The sequence below is a fragment of the Ascaphus truei genome, chromosome 3, assembly GCF_040206685.1.
Source record: "Ascaphus truei isolate aAscTru1 chromosome 3, aAscTru1.hap1, whole genome shotgun sequence".
Taxonomy (NCBI): Eukaryota; Metazoa; Chordata; class Amphibia; order Anura; family Ascaphidae; genus Ascaphus; species Ascaphus truei.
In genome coordinates this window covers 270,142,153-270,162,428 of record NC_134485.1, presented here as the reverse complement: position 1 = coordinate 270,162,428, position 20,276 = coordinate 270,142,153, and the positions used below count along the sequence as shown (strand labels likewise).

Genomic DNA, 20,276 nt, shown 5'->3' with positions numbered 1-20,276 from the left:
AAGGCTATTGTTACACAGATCCCCACAGCACCATATTGAAGCACAGTGTGTGATATGCTAATCTTCTTAATGGGGAATATTTTTTATTTTGTACGCTCATGCCGATTCCCAACTCGCTTTGCATGACATCCTCTTGAACAATTTTTCCCATTTTTTTACCCTCACACATTTCATTTGTTTACCTTTTTATTAAACGTAATCCCTGTAAATGGAGGTTTTGCTTTGCCTGCAAAACTGACATCCCTTCTGCATGTTTCAAAAGGCTGCCAGAAATAGATACACATTACATCGCAATATTGTATCACTGATCTCTTAAATAGATGTTACTGTTTTTCCTTTTGACAATTTGATATAACGCAGTGCTTTTATATGATCAGGAGATTGCCACAGTTTACCATAAACATCTAGCTTGCTGTAATGGCAGAGCCTCAAATCACTCCATGATGAAGAAAACTAGGCTCTTTAGACTTGTCTTATTAAAATCACTTGACATCCTCTGTCAGGGGCTCTTACACCAGTGATTTTTATCCCGTGTGATCTGTCATACTTACGATTACCAGAGAAAATGTCCTTTTAAACCTTCTCATCCATATCTAAAATGTTATGTTTGTCAAAGTTGAAATGGCAAGTATGGTGAAGGGCTATTTTTAACCTGATTAAAACATTAATTGAACACTGACCTGAAATATGTTTGTCATCTTTGTTTACATTGAAAGGAGTCATTTAAGAAAAAAAAATCTGTCCATAATCTCAGTGCTAACACTTAATTAGCAAAACCGTGCCTTCTTTACCAAATTGGAGATCAATGACAGATCTGCTGGTCTACAGTAATCCCATACATATTCCATTATTGAGCCATGCTTCATTTTCCTTACACTTTATCATTTGTTAACTGTCACACTTCCTTTTTATGAATACCAGAGCTGTTAAATTGCCATGCCAATGATGGTTTTCATGAAGAATATTTACATTGATAGAAGCGAAGCTTTATAGCTTGAAGTGAATTTGTGAATTAGCAATAGTGCATACGTTAAAGTGGCCTAGGCCAATGATCACTGCATACTTTGACTTGACACACAATAAACTTCACGCTGTTCCCTCCCCCCCCCCCCCAGCAGTTTTAACCACTTAGTCCCAGGCCAAATCCCTCCCCCAGGTGACCACGTACACCCTCCTACGTGCCGAGGAATGCCATGCCAGCGACCTTCTATGGCACCTCTTGATCTTCTGCCGGACGTTTGTCCATGGCACATATGTTGGCTATAGCCCCATGCTGGGCCTCTGCCGTTATCTATTTCTGTCATATTGCGACACTTATTTTGATGCTGATTCATGCTCTTGTACAATAATGAGGTGATCTCATGTACTGCAGCCAAAGAGTGACTTAGGGCTGGGACCCGGTGCGCCCGGCGGCGCAGAAGGCCGCGCAAGCGTTCCCCACCAGCAGGGGAATCCTCCCGAGCGGGTCCCAGTCCCCCCTCGCTGACGGCTCACTACGCACTGTGACACGTCAGCCGCCAGGGGATTCAAGAAAATTGTGATCCCGAGCGGTGACGCGTCACGTGGTGCGCTGATGAGCCAGGCGGGAGCGGGAGCTGTCATCAGGTGTGTGTGTGTGTGTGTTTTGTGGCAGAAGTGGGAGGGAGCTGCTTACCTTACAGCAGCCCGCAGCAGCTCCCTCCTGCAGCCCGAGCCCGTGGAGGGAGGGGGGGGAGTAGCGGGTCCCTCCGCTCTAGCCACGCCCTCCTCCCACTCCCGCCCACCTCCCGTTCCGGCTCCAGCTCCCTACAGATCGCATATCGCGGTCTGTGTCTGTCAGCACGACGCCTGTCTGCAGTGCGGGAGCGCTGACTGAGGGAGCAGGGCCTTAGCCTTACAGCGGTGAACTACCAATTGCACCATGATTGTGGTCATTGAGAGAATTCCCTAGAGGTGACTGCTGCTTCTTCCTTTCCTTGTAATACTTACTATATTTGGTCCTTTTTTTTTACATTTATCTCCCCCACTAGCTGAGAGACCCGGCGCTGCCCGGGACCAAAACCTCACGCTCCTTCCTCTCGCCACCCCCCCCCCCCGTTCCCATCGTTTCTCTCCGCCTCCCCCCACCCATGCACAGCTGTGGTCCTCCCCCCCCCTGTGCGCAGGTCCGGTCCTCCCCCCCCTGCTCCGGTCTCTCCCCCCCCCCCCCCGCACAGCACACAGTGCCACACACACCGTGAGACACACACACCCAGTGAGACACACACACAGTGTCAGACACATACACACACACACACACAGTGTCACACACACACACACACACACACACACACACACACAGTGTCACACACACACAGTGTCACACACACACACACATGTCCTCGGGCACCCACAACAACTGCAGTGAGGACCGGGGGGCGGAGCATGCAGCGGAGGCCGCCGAGCGCACGGCAACCTGGAGCGGGCGCGAGCCGGCTTCGGGAGGAGGCTGAAGTGCCCGATGAGCGGGAGCAGCCGCAGCGTGCGCAGGCCGCTGGAGCACACTTGCACCGCGCTTGTGACGGGGGCACCGGGGAAAGGGGGGGGCAGGGTCCGGGGGGGACCGACACAGGGGGCAGTGGGGGGGGGGTGACACCCGGGGGGCAGGTGGAGGTGATACCCGGGGGCAGGGGGCCTCAGCGGGAGACAGGGACACAGAGTGGTGTGACCGGGGGGAGGGGGGTTGGTGGTGGGGGAGAGGTGAGGCCGGCGGCGGGTGGTAGTGGTGTGGATGGTCCTGCTAAGTGAGATTCCTAATCCAAGTGAGGGCAAGAGGTGCAATGTGAGGGGTGGGGAGGTGCGTCCTAGGTCAATGACACAGGGGGAACACAGGGCCAATCACACAGGGGGAAGACATACACACACAAACATTATTTGAGACTTATAGATATAGATTGGTATCTCTTCCATATCACCTCCTGCTTACTTTGCTTGGTTGTGGGAGGAGGGTTTCCCCCTCCGCCCCTGACAATCATATGCTCAATTTTGTCTTACGACAGGCAGATTGGAGAAGAAATTGAGAGCGAAAGCGGGAGGTATGCGACAGGAGCTCTGCAAATCCATAAAACTAAAAGGGAGTCCTTGATGTGACTCCCAGGTTGCACACTCGTCCCTCTGTTCCTTTTCGCATACTTCTGACTCTTCATCTGCTTCCTGGCCCTGTAGCCCCCTCTACTGCCTTTGCTGGCGTCTGCTTCCCAAAGCTCCATGGTAAGGAGTCTCTGGCTGCCCCCATTTGAAACCACACCTACTTATCACACATTACGTCAATGGATCTTGATAGCTGTGACATTGTTGATACGTTAATTACATTAAAGTAACATTTCTGTATATATCTTGCATCATTTCATCCCAGTTTTCTATTATGCCACAGATATCCATTTAATTTAGGGACACTCAATGAAGCCCCAGCATCAAACCTGAAGGTCAATGCAGAAAACAAGCTGGTTCAATGTGAGATTCCACTCATACGTGTGCAATAAGTAATGCATGTTTGCATTCAGTCTTTATCAACAGCCATTGCTTCTATAGAAGCTCACACAGCTGGTTTTAGATTATTTATGTTTCCCCTTAGAAAAAGATCTAAAACACTCTTATTAATTGGAGTGTTTTGCAAAGAAAATTTCCTGTCGTTTTTAAAGGAGAGCTGCACATCAGCACTGCTACTGTATTGTGCCTTTATCTGTAATTGGAAGTGAATTAAGGCATGCAGTGCGCATAGGGTTAAGTGAAAATGGTTATCATCCACTGAACATTTTCCCTTAAATGTGCTCATTAGCAGTGGCAAGTCCAGGTTTTTAGCACATGTCAGTAATTTACATTTCATTGCTGAGTGGCTGCCCTTGTTCAAGAGTTGTTTCTAAGCCTGATGAATATACTTGTATTGGGAATAAACAGAGTAGAAGAATTGAAAGCCAAATACCCTGCCAGGCTTTTCAGCGGGTTCTGAGATTTCCAGTGTATCCCTGATTAGCAATGCATGAAGCAGTGCGAGAATGCAAAGCTCAGTCCGACAAAAGTTACCACAGGTAGGCTGTTCCATTAAAACCATCTTTGTAGCCTACCTTTAAATTATGTCCTTCTGAAATTCCTACTTCTGTTCTTCATATGAAAGTACAGTGTGTAAAACCCAGAGGGAGCTGAACAATACAGCCCTCCTAGCTGTTAAGCAAAGTCTGATTGTTATGCAAGGAGTCCTAAAGAAACAAAGGGACTTGATAGGCTGATTACAGCCCCCCATGGGATAAGATTATTGTGATTGGAATCCCTGTGAATATTTGCTCTGGGACTCATTTCTCTGCCTCTGCTTGATTGATACCAGCTTGCTCTGGTTCTAAAGCTGGTCTCTGGCTGATCCCTGTCTGAAGGAAGCACATGTATCTGTTTAACACATAAAACAGTCAGGATTATTTATTAAACTGCAATGGTGCTGATTAGGGCACCATTGCACGGAAATTCCCATTGAAGTCAATGGAAGTTTCTGCATGACAATTCCCCCTCCCCCTAATCTGTATATCACAGTTTAATTAATAACCCTTAGTAGGTTTAGATTGCTGTTCGGATGGATCATAAACGTTTTTTGTATTCTGTTTGGAATATAGCATAGTCTTGTATGAAACTAAATTTAGGCCAAATGTAGCGTAGAAGTGATACCTTTTTAATGAAAACTTGCAATCTTTTTAACCATTAGTTAAAACAAAAGTGAAGGTACTGTAAAAGTGATGACCCTTTTAATGGTCGTTCTATTGGCTAAGACCGACCATCGTCTAAGCCAGAACTAGTCATTATTTTCCAGATATTGCTTATTTTTTTTAAGTGGCTTGTTTAAGAAAAAGAAAATCCTTAAAGTGCTTTTCAAGTAAACATGCTTGGACATCGATAATCATTATAATCTAAATTCAGCAGATATGGATTTTACCGTTTTTAATTAAAAAAAAATCAAAGTTGCTTACTTGTAACTGTACAACCTTCGAACCACTGTAGGGAAACACTGTTCAGTATGCAGTGCCAGCTCTAAGTGATCGTGTGCATATCAATGTACCTCCCTATGCCTTGGCAGTTGCACTGGAACCACTGAACTTTTTTGCAGCTGGAATTATTTATGCCTGTAAAGCTCTTTTGTGCCAGTATCACCACAATTTGACTGATTCAATAAATCACAGTGACCGATATTACAAACAATATGCAGTATTTTAAGAACAATGGATAAAACACGGAAATTGGCTTTTTTTTTTTGTTTCAATTTTTTTTATTAGGCATTTATACATTAAACATACATACAGTTATTTCTTAGCCTATTACAAGATTTTTTTTGTTATTAACTTTGAAAGCCTCGCCAGGCCTCCGATCCTTCTGATGGGCCGAAAAGGGCAGGCGAGAGAGAGAGAAGAAAAAGGGGGAGAGGAAAAGAGTGGGGGTAGGGGGGACGGTTCTCGATCTCCTATCCCGTCCACCAGGTGCCCGTCTCGTGTCTCCTCTCTCTGACGTCTAGATCGTCTCCTTTTTATATAGGGGGAGGGGGGGAAGTTTCTACCTTATTGGTTGGGTCAGCCATGGTTCCCAAACCTTGTAAAAGGTCGTGGTTCTTTTCAGAAAAGCTGATAACTTTTCCATCAACATTACTTCATGGATCCTTTTTTCACTGTTTGCTTGGGGGGAGGTGATACCTTTTTCCATGAGGCGGCCACCGCGCATCTAGCCGCTGTAAGAATGAAGGAGATTAATTTTCTTACTGGGCGGTCAATATTCTCCATTGGCCTGGCCAGTAAGTAGGTCAGCGGATCAATAGGTATTGTGAGGTCTGTGACCTCTTTTATTATAGTTTGTATGGTTAGCCAATATTTCTGAATCTCTGGGCATGACCACCAAATGTGGGCCATGTCTCCTTTCTGTCCGCTGCCTCTCCAGCATAGATCGGAGGCCAGAGGGTAGATTTGTCTTAGTCTGACTGGAGTAAGATACCAGTGGAACAGTATTTTATATATGTTCTCCTTAGTTGTGGTACATATGGAAGTTCCCGAGACAGATTCACATATACTTTCCCAATCCTCTCTGTCTATAACCATATTCAATTCAGCTGCCCATTTAGACATGTAATCATGGGTAGGGGGGTCTGTCGACATCTCCATTTCAGCGTATGTTTTTGTTATAAGACCTTTCTGATGAGCAGTGTTCGTACACAGCCTTTCAAAACTAGTGAGAGGGGGAAACTCTAATGTTGGGGATAGGTTTTGTATAAAGTGAAGAATCTGGAAATATTTGAACGCATTCAGTTCTGGAATTTCATATTTATTTTTTAATCCTTGGTAGCTCAGGAACTTTCCTAGACTCAGTAGGTCAGCGATTGCTCTGATGTCTTTTAATTTAAGTTGGTCGAATTGTCGAAGTTCACAGCCAGGAGGAAATTTAGGGTTTTTGAAAATTGGAATAAGTTGTGAGTTAGTGGTTGTGAACTTATATTTAAATTTGGATTTCATCCAAATCTCCCACGTGTGCCTTATCGGTCCTAATTTATATTTACTAGTTTGTGTATCTCCTCTGTTCAGGGACCAAAGGCAAGCTGGCAGAGAAGGCGTGCCGGCGTATTGAGATTCTATGTCTAACCAGCAATATTGGTCTGGATCGGCATTCCATATTACTGCCTGTCTTAGTTGGGTGACTTGATAGTATCTTATAATGTCTGGAACTCCAAGGCCTCCTCTCCTCCTTGTTGAGAGCAGAACTAACCTAGCAATCCTGGGTCTTTTACCCTGCCAAATAAAATGAAATATTTGTTTCTGGATATTTTTCAAATCTGAGCCAGGGATGTGGACCGGGAGAGTCTGGAAGTAATATAGCAATCTGGGGAGTATGTTCATTTTAACCGAGATCATTCTCCCGATCCATGATATTTGATATCCTTCCCATTTATCTAGGTAATTTTTAATTTTCTGGAATAGGGCTGGGTAATTGTGTTGATATAGGGACTGGTAGTTCCTTGATACATTGACTCCCAAGTATTTAATGTATGAGGAACTCCAACGATAATTAAAATTTAGTTTAAGTAGTTTTACCTCTGGCTCTGGCAAGTTTAAGGCTTCGGACTTATCGCAATTGATTTTGTACCCTGATATTTTGCCAAAGTCCAGAAGTTCTTTTTGGAGATTAGGAAGGGAAATTTGGGGTTCGGCTAGGGTTAGTATTCTATCATCTGCAAACAGAGATGTCTTATATTGTTTATTCCCAATTTCTATCCCTTGGATATCAACGTTGTCCCTAATTTTTGATGCCAGGGGTTCTATGGTCAATGCAAAGAGGAGAGGGGATAGGGGGCACCCTTGTCTTGTGCCATTTTTAATATTGAATCGTTGTAGGGTGCCCCCTGGGAGTTTCACCATTGCTGATTGGTCTTGGTAAAGTCTACGAACACCCTCTAGATATGTGTCTTTGAAGCCAAATTTTCGTAGGGTATTATCAAGGAATAATCAGTCAATTCTATCGAATGCCTTCTCTGCGTCTAGGCTTAACAGAATTGCTTTGGTTCATGTGAGGTGTACATGGTCTACTATATCGATTATCTTGCAGGTGTTGTCTGAGGCCTGCCTGCCCGCGACAAACCCAACCTGGTCTATATTTATTAGTCTGGGTAGTATAGGATTCAACCTATTTGCTAGAATTTTACTATATAATTTGAGGTCATTGTTCAGGAGGGAGATTGGACAATAGCTTCCACATTGCATCGGGTCTCTTACATCTTTATGTATAATTGCTAAATTGGCTAGAGACATTGACGTAGGGATAGGGTTCCCTTCCATGAAAAAGTTAAACATTTTTAATAGATGCGTGGATAGTATTGGTAGAAATCTCTTATAGTAAACATTGGTGAACCCATCCGGGCCAGGGGATTTAGACACCTTCAGCACTTTTACTGCCTCTTCCAATTCCTCTTTTGATATTTCAGCGTTAAGTATTGCATTTTCCTCCTCTGTTAATGTGAGAAGGCGGCAGTTGTCTAGGTATTTTTTTATGGACTCCAATGCTGTTGATTCGGAGTGTCCATTTTGGGTTCTTAGGTTATATAATTTGGTGTAGAATTTAGTAAATTCTGCTACCATTCTTTTGTCGTTATATTTTATCTCACCAGACCCATTTTTGATCGCTGTTATTTGGAATCTTTTCTGTATTCCTCTTAATCTTCTAGCCAAGAGTCTGTCGGCCTTGTTGCCTTTGTCATAATACTGTTGATTTGTCCACTTGAGGACTTTTTCTACGTCCTCTAGTTGGACCTGTTTTAGTTTTAATCTGGCTGCGGTTAATGTTTTGTAGATTTTCTTTGATGGGTTAGTTTTATGTGATTGCTCAAGTGTGATAATGTCGTCTGTTAAATCTTTGATCAATTCTAGTTTGACCTTTTTCCTATGGGATGCAATAGAGATGAATTTACCTCTGATTGCTGCCTTATGGGCCTCCCATAGGATTGCCGGGGAAGTGACTGATCCTGAGTTAAAGAAAAAGTAGTCCTTAAGTGATGTTTTGATCTCTTTCTCTATTTCAGGGTGGTTCAATAAGGAGTCATTTAACCTCCATGAATAGCAATTTAATTTTACAAATGGGACTGAGAGGGTTAAGGTGATAGGGGCGTGGTCTGACCAGGTAATTGGGCCTATATCTGACTTAGAGGCGGCCTCTAGAACATTCTTGGTTACTAGAAAGTAGTCTATACGGGAGTAGGTCTGATGAGGTGCCGAGTACAGACATACCCCGGTTTAAGGACACTCACTTTAAGTACTCGCGAGTAAGTACATATCGCCCAATAGGCAAACGGCAGCTCACGCATGCGCCTGTCAGCACGTCCTGAACAGCAATACCGGCTCCCTACCTGTACCGAAGCTGTGCGCAAGCGGGGAGACTATAGAGCTTGTTACAAATGCGTTATTTACATCAGTTATGCACGTATATGACAATTGCAGTACAGTACATGCATCGATAAGTGGGGAAAAGGTCATGCTTCACTTTAAGTACATTTTCGCTTTACATACATGCTCCGGCCCCATTGCGTACGTTAATGCAGGGTATGCCTGTAAAAGGTGTAGTCCCTTTGGCCCTGATGCTGGGACCTCCAAATGTCCACCAATGAGAAATCATTTATTATCCCCCTGAACCTTTTCCCAATTTTTTGGGAGTGGGTTGTATGGGGGCGACCCATTGTGGATGATTTGTCCTCGGTGGGGTTCACGACCATATTTAGGTCACCTCCAACCAGAACCGATGACGGGTATCCAGGGTCCACACACTCGAGAACTGTTTTTAGGAATTCTGTTTGGTTCTCATTAAGTGCGTATATGTTAATCAGGGCAATCGCCGAGCCAGCAAGTGAGCCGTATACCACTAAAAATCTACCCTCTGGGTCCACTGTTTTGACATGATTGAATGGTGTTCCCTGTCGGAGTAGAATAGCTACTCCCCTTTTCTTACTACTAAATGATGCAAAGAAGCTCATTGGGAACGCTTTTTTAAATAAATTTGGTGGATCTTGGGATGTGAAGTGGGTCTCCTGTAGGAATATGATATCACCTCCTGATATTTTCACATCTTGGAGAGCCAATCTCCTTTTCCTGTTATCTTGTAGGCCGTTTACATTTAGGGAGATTATCTTGATTGTGGCTGGGTTAGCCATTAGGTCTTTTTATTATTTAAAACCATAGGGCCTCTCCTTTCCCACTGGGGAGGTCTTGATTCAGTAGTTTAGAGGCTAGGTTGTGCCCCAGCAAACATCTAGGGTGGATGTACATTTTGTGTGAGTCAGGTCTGGTGGGCCGAGGAGGAGGAGGGGGAGGGAGGAGAGGGGGAGGGAGGAGAGGAGGAGGGGGAGGGAGGAGAGGAGGAGGGGGAGGGAGGGGAGGGGAGGGAGGAGAGGAGGAGGGGGAGGGAGGGGAGGGAGGAGAGGAGGAGGGGGAGGGAGGGGAGGGAGGAGAGGAGGAGGAGGGGAGGGAGGAGAGGAGGATAGAATAAAGATCTGCTGGGACAGGATCAGCAGATGGAGAATAGTGGAAATTAGGTCTACATTAGACATTAACAAAGTGTTGCCAGTCCTACGGGCGACTGGCATTTGGGCTAAAAGGCCCTTCGGGGGTGGTTCCGGCGTCGACGACCGGTGGGTATCAGAGGGGTCCAGACCCTCTATTACATTTAGCTAACACTTTTCCCCCTTTCATACATGTTGCCATGTAGGTTCTCTAATGTTATCTCTCAAGGGGGAGGAGGGGGGGGGGGTGGGAACAGGGAGGGGGAGGGAATGGGGGGGGAGGCGGGGTGGGGGGGAGGGAGGGGACAGGGAGGGAGGGGGGAGGAGGACGGGTAGGAGGGGAGAGGGGTGGGGTGAGGGATGGGGTGAGGGATGGACTCGGAAACTTTATTCTACTACAAGATCTGCAATGGGACCTGTAGTGTATAACATTATTCATCGGCATTGCAATATCTGCAGCGAAAACTGAGCATAACAACATAATTAACTGGAATGACGATATCTGTCCCATGAACTGAATATTACAACTTAGTTGACTAAGATAACAATCTCTGCAGCGGGAACTGTGTGCTACTACAAGACTGACTGAACTGTTTGGGGAATCCTTTTGAGAGATGGGGGCGGGGCGGGGGGGAACAACTGGGTACGGTTTGCATAGTATGCATTCAAGGAAAATGGTGTGCTGTAGCCTGCAGTACAGCCGGTATTGAGGGGGGGAGAGTAGGGGTGGGGGGGGGGGGACAAACCGGGTGGTTACCATTCCAGCTATAGCAGTAATGAGAGCTGTGCGTTGCTTTCTAACTGTCTCCAACCTTAGGGGAGGCGGGGGGAAGGGAGGATACAATGGAAGGCAGGTTATATAGCAGTGCATTCAATGATAACTGTGTATTGCATCGTAATTGATGTCAAACTTATTGAGGTCTTATAGGGAGGGGAGGGGGGAGAGAAGGATTAGTGTTACAACAATATCTACAGTGAACCCTATACATCATTTAACAGACTTAAACCTTAGTAAAATCTTTTTTGTTTGTTTGTGGAGGGGGGGGGGGGGGGGGCAGTGGGGAACAGTTTATACATCCAAGCATCCACTGATAACTATGTCTTGTAACATAACTGATATTGAACTTGCTAAGATCTTATGGAAAAAAGGGAGGGGGGGAGAGAATCAGGGAGAAGCTGATTTTATCACATTACATGCCCTGAACACTGTGCGTTGTAACATAAGTGACCTAGAACTTGGTAGAGCCATATGGTAAAGGGAGGGGGAACAAAGGGAGAGGAATATGAAGTGTTCTTGGTATAACATTAGGAAGCGACTATATACAATGAGCAGAGCTCATTTGCGGGAATGTCTGTGGCTAATTATTTTTGGTCCTGGTAGCTCTCCGCAGATTACTTTATTTTACAATCACAGCTTGTTATAGCTATCAATCTTAGACTTGGGTTCAGGCCCAGTAAAGCCCCGAGGTGGTCATTTAGAGTCTGGAGCGCTATCAATAGTCTGACCCCACTGCTTAGTGGAGCCTACCTATGTGCTGATATCACGGCCGGGCGGGCAGAGCAGAATTGCGGGGCCTCAGGTACTCACAGTTGTCGAAGCTTCCAGCCTAATGTCTGGGGGTGGGATCTTAGGCCTTACCGATTGCCTCAACCTGTGGAGGCACAGGCTAGGTAAGTCCGCTCTCTCCGGTGGTTACGTAGTGGGTATGGAGCGAGGTTAAAGAGGGAAGAAAGATGTCTCATCCTCATCTCCACACCCGCCCCCCCCCGCTCGCAGAAAAGCCCCCACTCTCCTCCTCATCGCCCTCAAGCAGGTGAGTTACAATCCATTGACCTGCTCGTTCGAGGTGATCCAGGGAAGTCGCTTCTTCGTCCGCCTCACTTCCTCGAGATCTGCCCGTGAAATGGATACTGCATGTAGGAGATGTTGAAGTAAGGTGGGGGAGTGGGGCTCTCAGTCGATAGCTGTCTCCCTCCGTATGATGTTGGAGCGCTCGCATGGTAGTAGGATGTTAGGGTCCGTTGTACTTCGCCTGCGTCTGCCGCCGGATTTTTCTTCCTCTCCAGGTGCATGGAACCGGGTCCAGTGCCCGGCCTCCTTCGGGCTCCCAGGGTTTCAGTAGCCAACGAGGCTATAGTGTAAGTAGATTAACAAGGTAACAACGAGTAGCAGGGGTAAACGAGAAGAAAGGGAAGGTAGGTAGCTTTTTATTTGTTTCTCTGTTGTTTTTGTCCCGCTAATCTTTCAGAGACTCTGATCGGCGGCTCCATCGTTTCGGATCTTTGAGGTCTGGAGGGTTCGGTATTCCAATCTAGAGGGGGGTTCAGGCCGAGCGCCCGAGCAAATTGCGCCATATCCTCCGGGTGCCTAATGCTAAGGAATTTGCCATTCTTATTTACAATAAGTTTAAACGGGAACCCCCATTTGTATTTTACTTTGTTGTCCCTTAGTAGAATAGTCAGGGGCCTCAGTTCTCTGCGGCGATTGACCGTGACGTTAGATAAGTCATTGTAGATTTGTAATGGGTCATCTTTACATTTGATGGGCTCTTTTGCGCGGCAAGCCTCCATTAATTTTTCTTTAATAGAGTACCTGTGGAGGCGGACAATTACGTCTCTTTTGCGGTTAGGATCCTCAGACCGCGGTCCCAGTGCTTGGTAAGCTCCGTCCATTTCTTGGTCTTTGTTTTCTAAATCATCGCATACTGAGGAGAAAAATTCTATGAGATATGCCCTTAGTTGACCAGGAGGAACCGACTCTGGTATACCGCGGATCCTAATATCCTGCCGCCTGTCGTGGTTCTCCTGGTCTTCTTTTAAGCAGCTGATCTCTGCCCCTCGTCGGTAGATCTCATCATCCTCCGCTGCTTGTGGTTGTAGGGTTTCCTCCATTTTATTTTCAAGTGCTGAGGTGCACTCTGTCAGGCCTGTTATGTCCTGCTTAAGCTGTGTCACTGCAGCTTTTAAATTCGCTTGTAATGAGATATGGAGCTTCTCCAGCATTGAGGCCATTAGCTCCTGCATATATCCGCGTGCGATTCCTTCTTCTGGGGGCAGGATCTCTTCAGGTCGATCCCAATCTGGCGCCGCTTGTTTGGAGCCGCGTGCGCTGGTTGAACCGGCGCCATCTTGATTTTTAGAGGCTGCATCGGAGCTCTGTTGCGGTGGAGAGAAATATTTCGAAACTCCTTGGGTCGTTTGGGCTTTTGGTCTGCTTGTCATTGCTGTGTGTGCTATGGTCCAGGGAGAACGTTTTGGGGGTCAATTTTTTGGGGGGGAAAAGCACTTATAATAGTGATTATATGCGAGGGTCTGTGGAGCTCTCCTCTCACACGACCATCCTCGTCGACGTCCTGGACACGCCCCCACGGACATTGGCTTTTTACCATGTGAAGATGGCTGCTCCATCTCTTCTATGTGAAATGCAGCAATGTGTCAGATCACAGAAAGTGGCCAAGATGCCAGCACTGGACAAAGGGATATATTTCTGAAATATGTATTGCTCTCTAACACCGGGAAGCCCGACGTTTTGGTTCCCAGAGGGACCTTATTCAGGACTGCAATGGGGAGAACTACGCTGCCCACAAAACCAGGGGGGATTTGGTTGTATTTTCTTTACGTATTTCTGGGGTCTTTTCTGATATTTTAGATATTGTATTGTGTAGTCCAATGTAATTCTCTATCCTCTCTCACACTCTACATTCTATTGCTTCATCATTTTATTTAAAAAAAAAAACACATCCCCAGAAGAGAGATTTACTGCACTGGCAAGATTGTAAATGAAAGCTTTGGAATAAAAATATATATGTTCTTCTGAAAAATGTTGGGCAGCCTTACATGATCCATTCTCAAACTCAAAAAGTGCAGATGATCCACATGACCAGTCTCGTTGCTTTTTCGTAAAACAAGAGGAAGTGCTTTGTCTGAATGTATATCTTTCTCTTTTGAGATTTTGTTATATCTAGATAAAATGTATACAGTACCAGAGACATCTCATTCGATGTCTAACCACAGAGGAAGTTAAATAAGAAGCAACCACAAGACGTGCTCAAGTGACTGAATGAATCATCTGCTGCGAGTCTAATCTAATAATTGACTTGATTTATAGTACGTATTGGCTGGGATTCATCAAAGCGCGATCTTGGCAATCGTGGCCAAATCATCAATACCGGCCATTATAGTAAGCGGCATATATCTCTGCTTCTGATTGCACTTTCATGACTCTCGGCCAATTATCTGTTAGGAGGCTCTGATTGTAGGGTGAAATGAACATTATTCCATATCATTGCTTGGCTGCATAATAGATAGGATGTACTTAGATACCTTGGATACTTTTATTTTTTATGTGGATTTTTTTTTTTTAATGGATTGTCCCACTGCTTTTATCTTTTTGTAGCTAAACTCCCAACAAAACAGGTGGTGAGAACTTACTCTGTGTTCTTGGGTTTCTCAAAAGAGAAAAGACAAGACGTACTTTCAAATTGATATGCTGGTCAATATGCTGACTGGATTAGCCATTTTTACTACGTATTGTAAGGTTTGTAGAGCAATCATTTTGGAATTGAGATTGATTGAATCTCATTGGATTGAAACGCAACTCTTTGGGAGCATGTGGGGGATAACATAGCTCCAAAAGAAGCAGATACCCCACGAAATGCATAAAGCGGGCCGATCACCTGAGTGCCAAACAAGTGTCCAGATTGGAACTACAAGCGAGTGCAGGATGTCCATTCCCTTCTTTCCGCCGCTCTGGTAAAAGCTTTTTGGGGTTGACATCACGGACAGGAACAAAGATGGTGATTGGAGGGGTAACATTGACCTCTGCGCTTTCAGCCTGTGACCTCCAATGCCTTTTTAAAGCTGCAGTTCATGCAATATCCTAATTTTTTTTTAATGTATTATGTATCAAGCCTTTTTTGTTTCTACAGCAGCCATTTACAAAGTCACATCCCCTTCCTGTTCTGAATCAGGCTCTAGCACACCCCTTTTTGAGTCCTGCCCGCTCTCTAGCAGTGCACCAATTGTATCTAGTGACTGCCTGGTCACATAATCTTCCCCACAGAACTTTGCATCTTGGGTAATCTTCTGCTGCATTGACGGGGATTTTGTGAACCCCCGAGCCGAATCTTCACCGATCGATCACAGGAGAACGGATCAATTGGCAACTTAGCTCATCACTTGTCAGTGCACATTGTATTGATGCACACTTTTTTTTTTTTTTTTTTAAACAACAACTTGAACTGCTAATTTAACATGGATGTTTGTGAGTGTATCATCTCTACATTTTACTTTTTATAAAGCCTTTTTAAGAGGAATGATGCTATGTTCCTGTCCCTTCTCTTTAAAACTACCCAGAATATTTCTGCCTTATTGATGTCTGATTTAAACATGTACTTTGTGGGTGCATACATTGCCTATCCAATTGCCTCCATTTTTTTAGTGCTAGATATATCGCACTATTCATGTCTTGTGTTTTTATCCCCTACATGCTTCAGGAGACTTGCGTTTCAACTCTTTCTCCCAAAATTACCTGCAAGACGACCTGGAAGGTCTCCTTGCTGGAGCAGTATCTCAGGAGCCAAAAAAGGGGTTGTGTTTTTGTGTTGCATGTAGCACTTTTTTTTTATAATTCACTATTTATTATGCTTTTTTTATATTCATCTTTCTATTACTTTATTGATCATTGATTTTTAAGATGGCTGCGCGTGGGTTTTTTCATTCTGTATAGAGAAATTGTAGTTGCCGATTTAACAATGAAAAGCATAAAAGCTCCGGTTGTAATTGTGTGTTGCTGATGAGTCTAGGGACTGTTGATCGCGGAAACTGTTAACGAAAAGTAAACTGTTGGGCTAAATGCAGATGCTCAATCAAAATGACTGAGCCACCTGTGCTGTAGCAGAGATTCTTAAAACCTGGCTAACACTTGAACAAGTGACCACCAAGTTTTTTAATATCTGTACTATTAGGTGAGCGTCTATTCACTATGTTTGTGTTTCTTAAAACCTGACCTGTTTGGGATACTTGAGGACTGAAGTTGGGAACCACTGTCAAGGCTCCTTTTAAAGCTGCAGTTCAGTCTTTTTTTTTTAATTAATTTTTTTACTTCAATAGTTTCATGTGGGCAATCTCTAATTACCTAAAGAACTGTATAGCTGCAGGTTAATTCGTTCTCCATGTATTGATCGGTGAAATTTGGTGACATCATTAGTGAAGGGATATGTTTTTCTTCTGCTTCTGTCACTCGGTGGAAGCTCATGAATATTCATGAGCACTCCTTAACTGACATGTGCAGAGGGAGGTCAGGGCTGACAAAGGGGTGTGACAGGACATGAAGGGGCAGTGCCTTAGCAAATGGCTGTTAAAATAGAATACAAGAAAATTGGTCTTTCAAAGTTGTTTTTTTAAAAACAGAAAATGCTAAAAGTATTTTTTCTTACTACAGAACTGATTTATTTAAAAAAACACACATGCGGGATATTGACTGAACTGCAGCTTTAATTGTTGCAACTGATTTCTAAGCATGGCTTGCAGAATTTGGCCAGTAGATGGAAACAATTTTTTTCCCCCAAGGTTGATTTTAACATGCTAATACAGTAAGTGGAGATGAGCAAATCTATCCAAAATGCAGTTGCAACTTGTTTTGCGTTATGTTTCTCACGTTTCATTACAAAACGTTTCCCCAAGCCTCAAAGTGCTTGTGTAATATTGCAAAATTAGTGTTTAGATTTTGCAAGCTTTGAGCACAAGAACGCCAGACCGTTTTCGCATTCTGCGAATCTAGCGATTTTTAGAGAATCTTTGGAAATTGGCATATACAGTGAAATTACAACACACAATGATTTAATGCTTGGTGATCTGCTTGCAAAGTCTGGCTAGGTTTGCGTTTTTCCCCCCATGGCTGAAAGAACACATTTTGCCTGATATGTGACTTAGAGAGAGAGTTTTGCACATCTCTACTAATACGTTCATCCACCGATGGGATCAAGTTAAAATTAGGAACTTGTGTGTTTGCAAAAAGTTGCACGTCATCTTGTGAAGCCTCAGTTTATTTATTTTTAATATAATTTACATATAGGCTCTCGGTGATCGATTGCACAAGTAGGCGAAGACACTGACTGGCACGGAGTTTGAAGTGGGGTAACCTGGTTCAATTCCTGGTGTCGGCTTTTTGTGTCACTTTATCTCCCTGTGCCTCAAAATATAGATTGTAAGCTCCATGGGGCAGGGACTGTGTCTGCAAAATGTTTCTGTAAAGCGATACGTAAAACTAGCAGCGCTATACAAGAACAAATTACTATTATGTATAAGAATACCAATTATAGAATATAATACCTGTCCTGCAGAGTTTACAGTGGGACTCGTATAATCATGGTGGACACAGAGACAAAATAGTAGGGCGTTGGGTGTAATATTATTGGATTTGGTGTTTCAGAATCTGTCATCTCTATCACTGGTCAATTCACTTTATTTCAATGTGCTTAAGGTACATTGGATTGTAAGTTCTTGGGGGCACTAATGCCATTACTTTTTGCAGGAAAGCTTCCCTGTGCTAGAGAAGATTTTAGTACCAATAATTTTAATGGAGCTGATCCATCATGAACAAGACTGCTTCACAGTATGTTCAATTTTGATCTAAGATAGCATACTAAACACTTCATTTAAATGTAAGTACACTTGTTTTGTACATTGCCAATAGGGTAAGTACTGTACATAATTTAGGAAAGCCTATGTAATGATTAGGCTTTCCATGTTGGTGGAATCCTTTATTGCACAGATGAATTGTCAGATGAGACTAGAGGTCATAGAGGAGAGGGTGTTTGGATATTAATGGTAAGTTTCTATAGATAAAAAAAAAAATACGGGTGTGTTCTAAGTGAAACTTCTTTTTGTTTTGTCACTGAAATTGTATTTTGTTTTTGATTGAATGAGAGACTTTTGAGCGTATAATTTATTTTATTTATTTTTCTGCAGAAATTGCCATAGTATCAGTTTGAATACATGATACAATTGACAGTACATATATTTCGGATTGTAAAGTATCTAAATGCCATTGAGACTGCATCAATGGCCAAACCTGATCTTGTAGTTGGATTGGTATTGAGTTAAATTGAATGTTTCTTCCATGAATGTAATGAGCGACAGTGCTTCTTCAGAATCAAAGTTTGTTAATGTCGCTGCTTAAAATGATGGGTATTTTATGATCTTGCTTCAATAAGGCTGCACCTTGAATAGAGTATGGTAGCAGAATGAAATGGATGAAGTCGATGATCTACTTTTCTCCAAACGAAACAGTGGATAATAGTATATGATGGTGTTGAGGATAATTTGGCCATTGGGTAACATGCACTCTGCCACGCATATTTCTCCAACAGGTCTAGCACTGACTGGTAATCTAGTAGTCTGATGGTGGATGTCGTCTAAGGCTGCATCTATAGTTTTTCAGACGGAGGAGAGGCGCACACACGCTGCAATACTCTTGCTGAAGCCGAGCTTTTTTATGGCTTTGCAGGGTATGCAACGCACGTGATTTGGGGGCGTGGCAATTAATATTTGGAGGCGTGACAATAACGTTCCGGCGCGGACGTCACTCCTACCTCACATCCCGATCCACCGGCATTTTTTCTGATGCAGTATCTGAAGCATTGTGCAGACAAGTTCACTTTCCCCCGGTCTGGAAATTAACTTTAATGTTGTGTGTGTTGTGTGTGTTGTGTATGTTTACCACCAGTATACAAAAATGAAAAATGGCATCACTTTGAAAATGTAACTTCACTTTGATTGGAGAAGACAGGTTATGTGACCATGCCATCGCACAAAAAATCACTTGGCTCTGTCTCCTTTGCCAGCTCTGTCAGACGTGCGCGCTGGCGCCATCTATAGACATCCTCAAAGAGGACCATAGATGTGAACGTGCAGCGTGCGCGCCCCTCCCCTCTGTTCCCCTTCGTCTGAAATACTATAGACGCAGCCTATATGAGGCGTAATTATGTGTGCGCCATTTTGCTTGTTATGGTTCACTGCAACTCTAACATTTTGACGCTTAAAATGAACCACACAATCGAAGTTAGGAATAGTCACTTGTTCGTTATTGTCCAACCAACTCTCGGAAAGGATTAAGATGTTGCACTCTTGCGTAACTGACTCCGTGAGGTCTACGTGGTGCACTTGAAGGCTCAGCCAGTTGAGCGAGAGCACAGAAAGATCTTTTCTGTCATTGATGAAATCGAGCAAAGTGTATTGCATGGTCCGTAGCCGGTTGGTTTCTAGTCTGGCGCACTCATTTTGCAGGTCGATTGTGGACGTAGCGTTTCTAAGCCTGTGATAGAATTTTTTTTTTTGACCGTTCGCCGAGACGATTGATGTTAGTCACTCACGACAAAGGAACGTAAATTAAATGCTGCTCGTGTCCCTTTTCATAATCGTACACGACAGCGTTGAATGTTCCTCCTTGGGATTTATGTATTATAATAGCAGAAGCCGGAATCAATGGGAAATGATTTAGTTAAGCCGGGATCATTCTGTTATTTAGCGATATACTTGATACTTGAATACTTTCTCTTGGTACGGCTGACGGGTTGATGTTGTTGGCTTGCATGTAAGCAGCTACTTTCTTGCGAGCCATCTTTCGGACTGCGCGACGTAAGAAACTCAAGCCATAGCCGTCGAACTTGCCCATCCTCGTTGTGTTTGATGTGAGCTAATGTACCCAAGATGCCGTTTGACAGCCCGTCCAATACATCCACATTAGTTGTGATGAGGTATGACTTTCCAATGACGAGCGGGCGTTCATAAGGTAAGCCGCTGGTATCGAGCATAGAGATTTTATAACGTTTTTGCCGAACGTGGTCTTTTTGCCCTGCGTTTCTGCAACCGATGAAGATATCTTGCACGATAAAATACTGGTACTGTGGCAGGTTTGCTTATAAAAGTACTGTTTGCTTCCCATTTTGCAGACATTTTGTCTTTATGACCGACTTTGAGTGCAGTGTAAATTTTGAGCCACCTGATTGCTTTTTTGTCTCCAAGGACTTTTAGTGCTGTGAGAATTTTGAGCCAGCAGGGGAACGCACGCGATCGTGCACGCGCCTGATCGTGACGCATTTTCGTCTCCATGGAGGAGTTTTAGTCCTATGAGAATTTAAGTAGGTGCCAGCAAAGAAGTTTAATTTCAAGAGACCTGCATTTGAGGCAGCTGGAAGGAGACAGCTTTAAACAGAGCATGACAGGTGTGAGCAGCTGAAGATGTTCAAGAATG

At 44.1% G+C, this 20,276-nt stretch overlaps 1 protein-coding gene across 1 annotated transcript in view; it reads left to right on the top strand.

Annotated features, from left to right (window-relative positions):
* The window catches only part of PCCA (propionyl-CoA carboxylase subunit alpha), a 421,935-nt gene that overhangs the window by 76,453 nt on the left and 325,206 nt on the right, over nucleotides 1–20,276 (top strand). The gene's annotated exons all lie outside the window — the stretch shown is intronic.